The sequence below is a fragment of the Azolla caroliniana genome, unplaced genomic scaffold, assembly GCF_043228905.1.
Source record: "Azolla caroliniana isolate FFs.n. ecotype wild unplaced genomic scaffold, voAzoCaro1.0.p SCAF_6, whole genome shotgun sequence".
Classification (NCBI taxonomy): Eukaryota; Viridiplantae; Streptophyta; class Polypodiopsida; order Salviniales; family Salviniaceae; genus Azolla; species Azolla caroliniana.
The window spans coordinates 9,055,047-9,068,210 of NW_028230441.1; the positions used below are offsets into that span (position 1 = coordinate 9,055,047).

The 13,164-nt window shown below is 39.7% G+C and overlaps 1 non-coding gene across 1 annotated transcript; it reads left to right on the plus strand.

Moving 5' to 3' along the window:
- Nucleotides 1-968: 968 nt before the first annotated feature.
- On the plus strand, nt 969-1,039 carry TRNAG-GCC (transfer RNA glycine (anticodon GCC)). The gene has a single exon. It is a non-coding gene; the product is annotated as a tRNA-Gly (tRNA).
- Nucleotides 1,040-13,164: the final 12,125 nt, after the last annotated feature.

The following is a 13,164-nucleotide window of genomic DNA, read 5'->3' on the forward strand; positions in this document are numbered from 1 at the left end:
CATATGTTATATGTTTTTAGGGTTAGGGCTAATGGCAATGATGATTATCGATGACGAAGATAGACATGGTGTAATAATGAAGATGATGGAGAGTATGATGGTGAGAGAGATCATGAAGATGTTGACAACCATTGAGAAGCATTGCGGGGTGGGGGGTGGTGCCTAGAATGGCTCCACCCCCCTCCCAAGGGGGTTCAACGTTAAGGGGAGGGAAAAGAGAGAGAGATGATGAGAGAGAGAGAGATTGAGAGAGAAATGGTTATTGTTCATTCATTCCCCATAAGGGGTTAAATAGGTACAAAAGGGTAGATACACAAGGGTGCAAGCCCCTTGGGCATTCACACCTAGTCACTCACTCACACCTCTTTGTATCCACCACACTCACACTTACATTCACACTCATAATCGTATAAGATTACACATACATTACATCTTTCACCCCCACTTATCAATCACCCGTACATCTCGTACGGTAACACCATACATGACATGTTGGGGTTCACATCCCAAATAGCTCCGACAACTCCTACTCGACCACAAAAAATTTTGTGGCATCTTCTCGGCCCTCTAGTGCACTTTACTCTTCCCCAACTTCAAACAGTTATTTCGAGTTACACAAACAAAGATTTCCAATGAAGAGAGCACAAACATTGTTAAGTTTCTGTTGTGCACTACATCACGTTAGATTGCTATCAAAGAGTGACAATGAAAATTGGACAAGAGATAAAGAGGATAGAGTCTAGACATAACACTTGGTCATTATAAAAGTCATCATAGTCTAAACTCTAGAGGCAAGAAAAAGGGGGACAAGAGACAAAAATGAAGAGAGACCAAGGCATACTGGCCAAAATAGTGGGAATGTGCCAAAATATACTAAAATATATAAATGTTAATTTTAGGGCTCTTTTATGTTTCAAGTATTGATGTCTAGTACTAGTAGAATAATACCCTAACTATTAATAGGTCAAGCATTGGTGGCCTAGGGGTAGAGTAGTACCTTGCCACGGTACAAACCCGGGTTCAAATCCCGGCCAATGCAATTTACAAGCCATCCCAGTCTAGACTCTAGACGCAGGAAAAAGGAGGGGAAGAGGTGTTTTGGCCAAAATAATGGGAAACTACCATAATAAAGTAAATATATATAAATGTTAAATTTAGGGCTTTTTGTAAGTTTGAAGTACTGCAATCTAGTAGAACAATAGGGTCAAGCACTGGCAGTTTTATGGTAGAATAGTACTCTGCCACGATATAGTCCTGGGTTGATTTCCCATCCAATGCAATTTGCCTGCTAATTTTTGGCCTTAGTCTCATCGGTCAAATTTGGTCTTAGAAATGATCCCCAAATACTCCAACATCCAAAACATACATATGCTTTTCGACTTGGCTCTCTCTCTCTCTCATGGTAGACTAGAGAGACAACTTGAATAACATTTAGACTTTCATGCCTGTGCTCGTCGTGTGCGAAATGCCAATGTGACTACGACATAACACAAACTCGGCTAAGTCTCGAACCCATTTACTTTATCCTTTTTTTTCTTTTCTTATTGACACTACAATGTCTAAACGAAAGGAACACAAGGATACACAAGACGAGGCTATAAGTAAGGAGGACTTTTTGGATATGTTTAACCGTTTAACAAAAATAGAGACGGATATGAAAAAATGGGTGAAAGACGCCGAAACCCACAAGAAAAAAGATAGAGAGGAAAAAGACACCCTCAAGGCCGAAATAGAAAAACTTAAAGAGGAAAACACAAACCTCAAACAACAACTTAATGACATCAAGGTATCCCGAGAGGACGGTGAAATATCCTCCATAGAGGATATAAAAGATGAGATCAAAAAAGTTAAAGAGGAGGTTAAAAATAACATAGAGTTAGCAAAAACGGGTTGGGTAGATGTCGTTAAAAGAAACATTAAAAAAGAAATAAAGGATGAAAATATTGTTAATACCACCCTCGAAGAGGAGAAAATGCGTCAGGCCCGACGCCTAAATGTGCGTGTCACTGGGCTCAAGGAAGGTGCATCCCCAGACGAGGATGCACAAACACTCGGGAAAATGTTAGGGTACACAACGACCCTACCTATCACCAAAGCTTGGAGGGCCGGACGCGACACAACTAGGAAGAGAGCCTTAGTTCTTCAATTTAAAGACTTAGACTCTAGAATCACTTTCTTTAAGAAGAGACCAATTCTTCGAGGATTGGGTGGGGACCCTATCTATCTCGATGAAGACCTCACCAAGATGCAAATTGAGCATCGCAAGAGTTGTATGCCAAAGGTTATGCAAGCTCGCAAAGACGGGCATCGCGCCTTTTATCGAGATGGGCGAGTGATCATAAATGATCGCACTATTAATTGACGGCGTGTGGCCCATGTGACAGAAAACACACTTAGGATGACCTTATGGAATTGTAACGGCGCACTCTGGACACACCCCGGCCGCCTAGAGGGGATATTAAAGGAATCAGATATAGTTTGCCTAGTAGAAACACACCAAAACCCAAATAGGGGACTCCCACGAGTCGAAGGATTTCGTTGGGAGTCGGCTTTTAGACAAACCTCACGTCGATTCACTACCAGGGGATCTGGAGGTGTCGCAATATTGTTTCGGAGGGAGCTACATAATAGGATAGAAATACTGAGCACAGACCCAGAAGCTCGTTTTATGTGGGTGAAAGTCTCCACAAGCAAGGACAAGGCAGTAATTTTCGCCATTTGTTACTTCCCCCCAAAAGGCTCTCGTTATAATCTGGCTGGCGAGGCGAGATTAGTTGATGACGGAGTGCCACATGGGCCTTCCCCATATGAACCTCTATCGGATGACATAATCCGATATTCTTCCCAAGGCGAAGTATTCCTTGTAGGAGACTTTAATGCGAGAACCCAATCCCGACAATGCACAATATTTCAAATGAATAGAAACCTAGAAATGGTAAATGTCGATCCTTCAGACATAGACACCACACGTAGATCAAAGGATCAAGGTGCAGACGCCACGAGCTTTGGCCATCATTTGCTCGAACTCGGTAGTCGGCACCAGATGGTCATATATAATGGTTTAGCCAAGTGGCCAGGTTCGGAAGAGCTCACATGTTTCCCACATGGAGGAGGGGAAAGCACAGTCGATTATCTAATAGGACGCCCTGAAGCCACCCACATGATTAACTCCTTCCGAGTGGCCCCATGTCCTATTGGCGCGGACCATAGTTTCTACTTCGAGATAAAATGCGATATCTCTAACGTCACCAACTCTAGTCAACCACGCCATGACACCACAATACATTTCACACATGAGCTCTCTGACATATATGCTCGACATGTTCAAGCCCATCTCTCCTCCCTTGATCCCTCCCTACCTTTAGAGAGCCTTAATACGAAACTCACACACATCCTTCATTCTACAGCGGTTAGCAGCTTCCCATACACGAAACACTCCAATCAAGGTAAAGTAGGATCTATGCCACAAAATAGATGGTATGATGAGGATTGTAGGTGCTTACATCGACAACTTACAATATCGCAACTCAGTGGTAGTATTACCTCAGTACAAGCTCGTAAAGAAATGCGCAAGATGACACGTCGTAAGAGACGAGCATGGGAGGCATCCCAATATTGGGAACTCTACCACATGCTCATGAGTAACGATTGTGCCACTGCATGGAAGAGATTACGGGAACCAAGACCACAAACACCCATCGAAGATCCCGAAACTTGGCACACTTATACAGAGAGACTTTACCACATCCCAAACCAACCACCCATTCCAATGCCTTCCACACCCCGACCTACTGTGGGGACACTCTTCACGACCTCTAGGGTCACGAAGGTCATAAAGAAATTACAACATAGGAAGTCCATGGACCACACAGGATTGCGAGCAGAACACATCATATACGCGAGAGAGTGCCTAGCTCCCTTACTAACTCTAATCTTCAATCGTGCCCTTGCAGAGGGTTTTCCATCACAATGGACCATGAACACAGTGGCCCCCATACATAAGGGGGGGGACCCCATGGACCCAAATACTTATAGGACCATTATGATAGGTCATACCCTTGCTAAATTATATGGTGCAGTAATGGAGGCAGAGCTTAGCGAGTATATGGAGACCTTAAATCTTCGTGCACCTGAACAGGCCGGCTTTAGACGAGCCTTCTCCACTATTGACCATATCTTCACACTTAGATGCTTAATTGACTAGACTAAGGCTCGCAAGAAGAAACTATATTGTTGTTTTGTGGACTTCCGCAAAGCCTTTGACACGGTCCCTAGAGAGCGGTTGTTTGATAGGCTTAAGAGCTTGAGGATACCAGATGACATGGTTTGGGCCATCTACGCACTATATGAACAAGTGTCCGGGTGTGTTCGGTGCCCAGGCGGCATATCCGATAGTTTCACTAGCACTATTGGTGTAAAACAAGGTTGCCCCTTATCTCCGACTCTTTTTGGGATCTACATTGATGAGATCACAGATTTTATTGCTCGTAAGGGAGGCAATGGAGTAGTCCTTGGAGATACGCAGGTGCGTATCTTGCTCTATGCAGATGACATAGTTTTGCTCTCTGAATCCGAACACGACCTACAAAGGCACCTTAATGCCTTAGATGATTTTTGCACACAACGAGGATTGGTAGTGAATCTAGGGAAAACTAAAGTCCTTATCTTCCACACGTCGGCCCAAGTTAGAGCTAAGTGTCACCTAACTATCTCCCATAGCCCAGTTGAGGTGGTTGGATCATATGTCTATCTCGGAGTCACTTTCAGTGCCCGCTCAGGTAAATTTTCGATGACACAAGCAGCGAAGGATAGACTTACAAGAGGACATGCATCCCTCTCACTCCTCGAGAGACAATGCCACCAAGCATACTTCCAAGAGCCACGAACTAAAGGGTGGCTCTTTGACTCATTAGTGACTCCCTCTCTCATGTATGCATCAGCGGTTTGGGCCCCAGGACTACCATCTTTCATGTGGACGCAATTAGAGAGACCATTGGTGATGATGTTATCACGCCAACTCCGAAGCAAATCGTCGGTCCCACATGACATTATTAGGGCTGAGTTCACTCTACCCCCTATGTTAGTAGAAGCACTTTTTCAACTGGTAGTCTTTATACACAGGATACATAACCAACCACTTGATAGAATATCCCACCAAGCCTTTAAGGCTTCTCGTGCATTGTATGAGTCCGGCTATACTAGCTCATGGTATGGCATGATGGTGAGTTGGCTTCTTGCCAACGGTCTAGACATTACTAACCTCCCCCCCCTTAAGTACGACCACACGAATGATAACACTTTACTCTCTCATGAGGACCGTAATAAAGTAATACGCCAAGAAATATGGCAAATTTATACCCGGTATAAATGGATCACCCCACTAGAGCCACTCCCATCTAAAATGTCGTACTATAAGGAACACTTTATGCACTTCTCTGAGTTAGGTTTTATCACGCGCCCAAAATATCTAGATGTATTCTTACCACATGCACTAAGGGTTGCCATTGGTCAACTTAGAATATCATCTCACCAACTTGAGATTGAGAATGGACGTACTAATGGAGTCCCTAGGGAGGAAAGGATATGTAGGTTATGCCACATAGAGATAGAGGATGAGTACCATTTTACATGCAAATGCCCCACCTATGCCGAGATAAGGGCAAAATACCAAGACATACTTGGTTCCTCTCCCACCCTCCCTAAACTATTAGATACACTAGATATAAAGAAATTAGGTAGATACATCTTAGAATTGAAACACCACAGAGAGAACAAATTACAAAACGTTGATAATAATGTTGCTAATGTTTACCAACATATAACGAATGAAGTTTTTCAGGAACAGGGGGAGACAATGAATGTCGACACACCTGCACCACTCAGACTTCTCCTTGATGACGCAGAAAATCAAAGAAGAACCAAACGCCCTCGGATGCCGGGTTTCAAAGCAACTCGACGAGATGTAGAAGCAATAAAGAAAATAAGGGAACGTGAACTACATCGCCTAGAAGCCATGGCTAGGGCACTCTATGCATCGGGACCATGGGTCACACCCACACCAAAAACTTTTGACCTCCCACTTCTTTTTGAGAGACTTGGGTGGAAATGAGATTAGGCTTGGTGCAAAGTTTTGTACACTACTAGAACTTTCTTAGCTTAAGCTATTTTCTTTTATTTTTAGTTTTGATGATTGGATAAACACTCATTTTTTGTTGTAACCTATTTGTCTCATGGGCCAAATTTGGCCTTAGAAGACGTTAATATATCTTTCTTTCTTTCTTTCTTTCTCTCTCTCTTTGTTAAAATCATACAATAATATTAATTGTATGTAAAACTCACTATTGTAACTTCTTAGCCTTGTCTACCTATGTACGTCAATATAGGGACATCCTCAACTTGAATATGCATTTGAGGAAATGACCTCCACATGCTCCAGCCTCCAACATCCAAGAAATCCACATGAAATGTCTTTCAACTTTTTAACATAGGTTAGTGCTCTCTATAGTGGTAGACTATTAATATTAGACCTAGGGTTCAAGGTACTATTTTCACGCCTCTCTATACACATTCTATATTTTTCTTAATTTACTAAATGCCACAATGGAATGTAGGGGTTGAATGAATGACTTTCTAGTCTTTGTTAGTCAACCTTACTCTTTTTATTGTTGTGGTTGATGTTAATTAGTACATAAGTGTGGTTTATGATGAAGATTTATTGTGTATTCACTAAGTAAGTGATTAGTTAGTTTGAGATATTAACGTATTTAATTACGTCTAGCGTTAAGAGTTAACGTGAGATTGCGGTTCACCAAGTGATGTTTGTTCACCCCAAATTTCAATATGCTCAAGAATGATACATCCAATAATAAGGTGTTACCCACCAAACTCTAGACATTAACAATTCAATGAGGAATCTCCTCTCAAAGCTTAAGTAGGTGAGACCACGTAAAACTTTATATTTGGTGCTATTGTCAAGGATTTGTGGGTGTCAAAAAACATTTGGTTGAGCTTCTCGTAAGCTTTTGTGGCATGTAACGTAGTAGTATTTTTTTCTTAATTTTTCATTATTATTTGGGTTTTAATTTTTGGGGATTTAGCAGTAAATCCCCTAAAAACATCCCTTGGTAAAGTACCTATATACTTGTGAAGTAATTAGGAACTCTTAAACTCCTAAACAACTACCAAACATGACTCTCGTGGGCCGAGGCTAACCACTTATGATAGTTGACTATCGAGATTCTAAAGTATTGATGTTTTTAGTGAGATTAAAATTTGTATTTATTGACTTTATTTTTCTTATTGAAAATAGAAAGAAGATATGTTTTAAACTAAAGATAAGTGTTGACAATTTATATACATTCTTCACTTGATTTTACCTCTACATATGTATAACTTGACTCCATCTTATTTTAACTCCAACGATTCCCCTTTTTTGGGGGCATATTTCTTTCACATTATTGAAATATTGGAGAAACATGCAATATACATAATAGATGAGTTTGCCCACATAACAAAAGCAATGCATGATGTGATTCCAAATAACATGTGTGCACTATTTAATTGTAATATTCAAGATTAAATGAGGCAAAATGTAAACAGGGAGAAAAATCATGGACTTATCGAATCCATGTTTAGCCAACTCCATAAGATGGCATTGATTCGTCGGGGTCACCAAACAAACAAATAAAGTTCAATGTACAAGAGAATCGAGTTGGTGTGGAGCTTCCACATTGTCTAGGTAGTTCCTACGAGCATAATCGTAACCGTAGTTGTAGGCTAATTCATCCAAAATGAAGGATGGGGATTGAGTTATCTCAATCCTACAAGAGGAGATAACTTTAGAGCGTTTCATCACTTGGCAACTTTTTATAAAAAAAGCAACGAAGTTGTAAAAACACACAAGGACCTAGGGTTTTAAGCTAGCTACCTTCACGAAGGACATATCTTTTCTTTATCGTTTTGAGATAGAGACTTTGAGAGTGTGGCAAAGCTCTAGATTCATACATGTGTGCCTTCTTCAAACCCAATTTACGATCGATATTTGTACATACTGGTATGGGACATCGACGGGGGACTTGGATCTGTCTCTCACCTTCGCTAGGGGTTGGTCGGGTGGATTAATACCCTTTCTTCCTTATTTTCCTCTTCAATTTTGCTTAACATTAATTAACATTCTAATTATAGTAGATGTAAATTCAATAAAATTATAAAATTCCGTAATCCTATCCTAGCAAAAGAAAAAGAAGAGAAGAAGAAGTGGAAAAAGTTGCACCACCGTAGACCTATCTTGACAGACTCTCTGCGCGTCATCCACCATCGCCATACTGTCTACAGCTGAGAATAAGAACTTGGAAGGCCCCCAAATGGTGGAAATGTTGATGATGACAATGTATTTGTTCTAAAGAGAAAAAGGAAGAAGAGCATGGCTGAGGAAACGGCAAAGGCCCAGGCAGCTACGACAGTGGGAGGATCCCGTGAATCACTTCCCGATTTTCAACCTGTTGCGGGGCTGATGGTTGAGCTTCAGCTATCAGAGCAAGAACAAGTACAAATGAGAGAAGAGATCTACCGTTTGCAACAAATTTCTTTAATTATACAAGTTTTAGGTCTTCGGCCAAATCGTCAAGAGTTGAGGCACTTGCTACAGGCTCGATTACAGGCTGAAATTGGACGTATTGAAGATGTGCAATTTTTAGGAAGAGGCTATTATCATGTCGAGTTTCAAGACGAGGCATCTGTCCAGGTATTACTTGCAATGAAATTTGTTGATATAAGAGGAGCATGGGTTAAATTTCAGGAATGGAAACATGGTTTTGATCCTATGAGAGAGACCCAACATGATTTTTTAGTTATAACTGCGAGTTTTCCGGGATTGCCTAAGGAATGTCATCATCTGTTGCATCAGTTAGGGGCTTTAATTGGAGTTGTATTAGATGCTTATATACATAATAAAGATGGGAAAATATTTGGAATACCAACAGTTAAGTTATTATGTACTAGAGGAAAACCGTTGCCGGAATATGTGAAATTACCATGTTTGGAAATTGGGGGATGTGGAAAGAGACAAAAAATTTTATATGCCGGGTTACCAAATCAATGTTTTGTATGTAGAAGAATGGGACATTTAGCTAAGGAATGTTCCTTGTCAAGAAAGGAGCCAAGACATGTTGTAAATGATGTGCCACAAACAAGTGTTGGCGGCACTTGGGTTCAAGTTGCCAAAAGACACATGATAAAAAAAACAAGTCAAGATAAAATCAAATGGAAACCTAAGGATAATATATACAATTTGTTAACCAACGTAGAAGACGGACAAACACAAATGATTGAAGATGTAGGAAATATGGATGTACCTAGTAATAGGCGTCCTGGCAAGGAGATTGTGGATGGAATACAATCAAGGCCAGATGATCCTAAACTTGACATTCAAGTATATAATAAAGAACATCATGAAGGATGTAGTCATGAAATGGTTTTATATGATGAGAATGCTATTGTTCAGATTAGTGCATCAGAAACAATGGATGGACAAGAGATTGTAGGAGAATTACAAAATAAAAATCAGATAGTTGACATTGGGTTCTTGCCTTCTTTTGAAGGGAGGTGGACAAGATCCATGTCCAAGAATTTGTCAAAGGATCATAATCCTTTCATGAGGGATGCTAATGATTGGAGAACTTTCACGAAATCATTAGTTGAACATTTTCAAGGAAGTGATAGTAGGATTTCCTCTCAAAGAGTACATAAGCAGACTAATGCATTTAGTAAAGATCACATCTCTTTTAGAAGAATGATTAAGTCTCAAGACATGTCTCAAGAAGATAGGAATCGATGTTTGAAAGAAAGAAGATTATTATCTAAATTTGTGTAAATATGAAGATTATTTCTTGGAATGTTCAAGGTCTTGGGGGATCTTTATGTAAACAATATAAAAGGAGATTTCGGCAAGAGCTACATAAATGTATAATTGGGCAAGTGGACATAGTGATGTTACAAGAACATCACCTAAATGAAAGGCGTACTAAAGTCTATGGTTCATTATTGCCTGGAAAATGGGAAATGGTGTGGGTTCCAGCATATGGATCAACACAACTTAAAGGTGGATTATGTATGGCTATTCGGGATATATGGCAAGTAAAGATGTTGGAGGTAGGAAATTTGTTCTTGGGAAGAGCACAATATGTTATCATGGAATTTCATAATAAAAAGGTTGGCGTTTTGAATTTATATGCTCCTAATTCTTCTAGAGAACGATTAAAGATGTGGATTGAATTGGATAGATCATTGCCAACTGTAGATCATTGGTGTATAGCAGGAGACTTTAATATGATTGAGGACCCTGAGGATAGGAGTGGTGAGGGTGGAGTAACAGTGCATGGTCTAGAATTATCTGCATGGGAAAGATTTACTATAAGTAGAAGGTTGGTGGATGTTTGGCATTTACCATCATTTGGAAAACTACATAATTCGTTACGGTTTTCTAGATCTGATAGAAGAGTAAACGGGGCAAACCTGTCAAGAATTGATAGGATTTATGTTGATGATTTATTTGCGGAGATAGGAGGGAGTGTTGGCATTTATCCAGGTACGACTTTCTCCGATCATGCCCCAGTTGTATTACAACTTAAGGTTGGGAAAAAACATAAGCAGCAAGGGAGAATAAGAATTCCACCAGAATTGTTTACAAAGTCTATAATTACTGAACAAGTTATGTATATATGGAGACAAACTTTATTGCAAATTGGAAATGTGGAAGACAATGTGACCTTGGCAATATCTCATATTAGTAGTTTTTTAATCTCTTGGGTACAGGGGAAAAAGGAAACATATACACAGAAAATTAATAGTATGCATCGTGCCTTGGCATCGTTGCAACATTTTCAAGAAAGGGATCCATTGTGTGAATGGACAGCAAATGCTTTACATAATGCGAAATGGGAATTAAGAAAGATTGAGGACAACATTTTAAACTTTCAATATCAAGCTTCCGCTTCAAAATGGACACAAGTAGGTGACAAAGTAAACAAGATGTTTTTTTCCCAAGTTGCACCGAAATGGTCGACAATAGGAATTAAACAATTAAGGAGGGAAGATGGCTCCTTAACAGTAGATGAGTCAGAAATTGTACAAATTGCTACTACGTACTATGCTAAATTGTTGAATGCTGATGTGGCTACAGAATCTGTCCACATAAGTAGGAAACGGGTGTGGGATCAAATTAAGCCAAAAGTTACAAATGTAATGAAGGTTGCATTAGTTAAGCCCTTTGACATTATGGAAATACATAATGCACTTAGAGCTTTAAGTCTTATGTCTTGTCCAGGGGAGGATGGAATTACTCCACATTTTTTCCTCAATTATTGGGAATATATTGGGGAAGATTTAACAAAAGCTTATCAAAGAATTTTTGACACTGGGTATATGCCTCGTAGTATGGCAGTTGGTTTGATTTATTTAATACCTAAGGGTGAAGGTATATCAGATGATATTAGAAAATGGAGACCAATAACTTTGTTAAATACAATATCTTTGCAAAAACATTGGCTTTGAGAGTGCAACCTTTTTTGCATGATTTGATTCATATCACCCAAACAGGTTTTATTCAGGAAAGAAGTATACTGGATAATTTGTTCTTTTTTTGGGAAGCCATTGCCTTGGCTAGGAAGAAAAAAGAGAATTTAGTGATTTTGTTACTTGACTTTGAAAAAGCATATGATCGTGTTGATTGGGAATTCCTTCAGGGTACTCTTGTAAGATTGGGTTTTCCGGAGAAATGGGTGATAGGAGTGTCTTCTTTGTATAATTCAGCATGCAGTTCTGTTTTGGCTGGAGGGGTTAAAGGTGATGAGTTTCAAATTTCCCGAAGTGTAAGACAAGGCTGTCCACTTGCACCATATCTATTTCTGTTTTTTGCTGAAGCAATGAGTTTGTTTTTGACTGCTGAAGATGTTGGATTAAAAGGAATAGCAATGCCCATTGATGGGACAAATGTGGTTGATGTAGAATTTGCTGATGACACAAGTTTGTATCTGGATTGTCACAATAATAATCTGCAGAAAATGTACACAGCAATGCAAACATTTTGTATAGCTGCAGGTGCATCAATTAATTGGAATAAATCAGTGGGTTTTTGGGTGTCGTCCGATTCCATAACTCCACAATGGAGTCCTCATCCAGATTTCAGATGGGTTCCCGAGGGCACTTCAGTTAGATATTTGGGATGTCAAGTAGGGTTGAATATTTCTTCAGAAATTCAGGTTGCTTCTTTGTTATTGAAAATTAGGAAAAAACTTATGTTTTGGAGTAAAGCTAAACTATCATTTGCGGGTAGAGTGATAGTCGTTAATCATGTTTTGTTGTCTAGTCTCTGGTATATTATGTCATGTTGGAGTTTTTCGAGATCATGTATGGGACAATTGCAAAGATTGATTCGAAATTATTTGTGGTCTGGTAATGATGGAAGCCATGCTAGGGCAAAAGTCTCTTGGTCCACAATTGTTAAGCCATTGGATCAAGGAGGATTAGGGATTGTGGATCCATTACAACAATCGAAAGCTTTAATGGCAAAATTGGTGATTCGAGGATTATTGCCAGGATCGGAACCTTGGAAACAATTGTTGTTTTATGAATTGCAAAGGTTTTGTCCCAAGACGGGTGGAGATTGGACGCCTAGTGCTAGATGGGCTTTTATGGAACATAATAAATTGGCTATTGCTACAAGTTGGGAAGATAGATTTGGTCGATGTGTTCTTAAAGCATGGAAAGATATTTCTCGTGATTTAGTTAAGACATTGCCAAAAACAGAATCTGAATTCTGTAGGCAACCGCTGATTTGGAATTCATGGTTGACTGACCTAAGAGGACAAATGTTGGGAAAGCGTACTAAATGTGCATGGGCAGAATTAGATCGTGGGCCAGCACAGTCTATAGGTGCATGGATAACTTTTTTGTCTAAATCTATAGATCAACAAATGCTATTAATTAGTAATATAAGGGGTGGGAAGATAATGTATTCTGCGATCCAGAATGCCCTTGTTAATGTTCAAATGCAAATTGGATATACTACACACAAGTGGATGGGTTTATTTACTCCATTGGATGTTTTAATTGGAGTGAAAGCCTATATTGGGGAACAAGAATGCATGACTTTTGATGTACAGGATG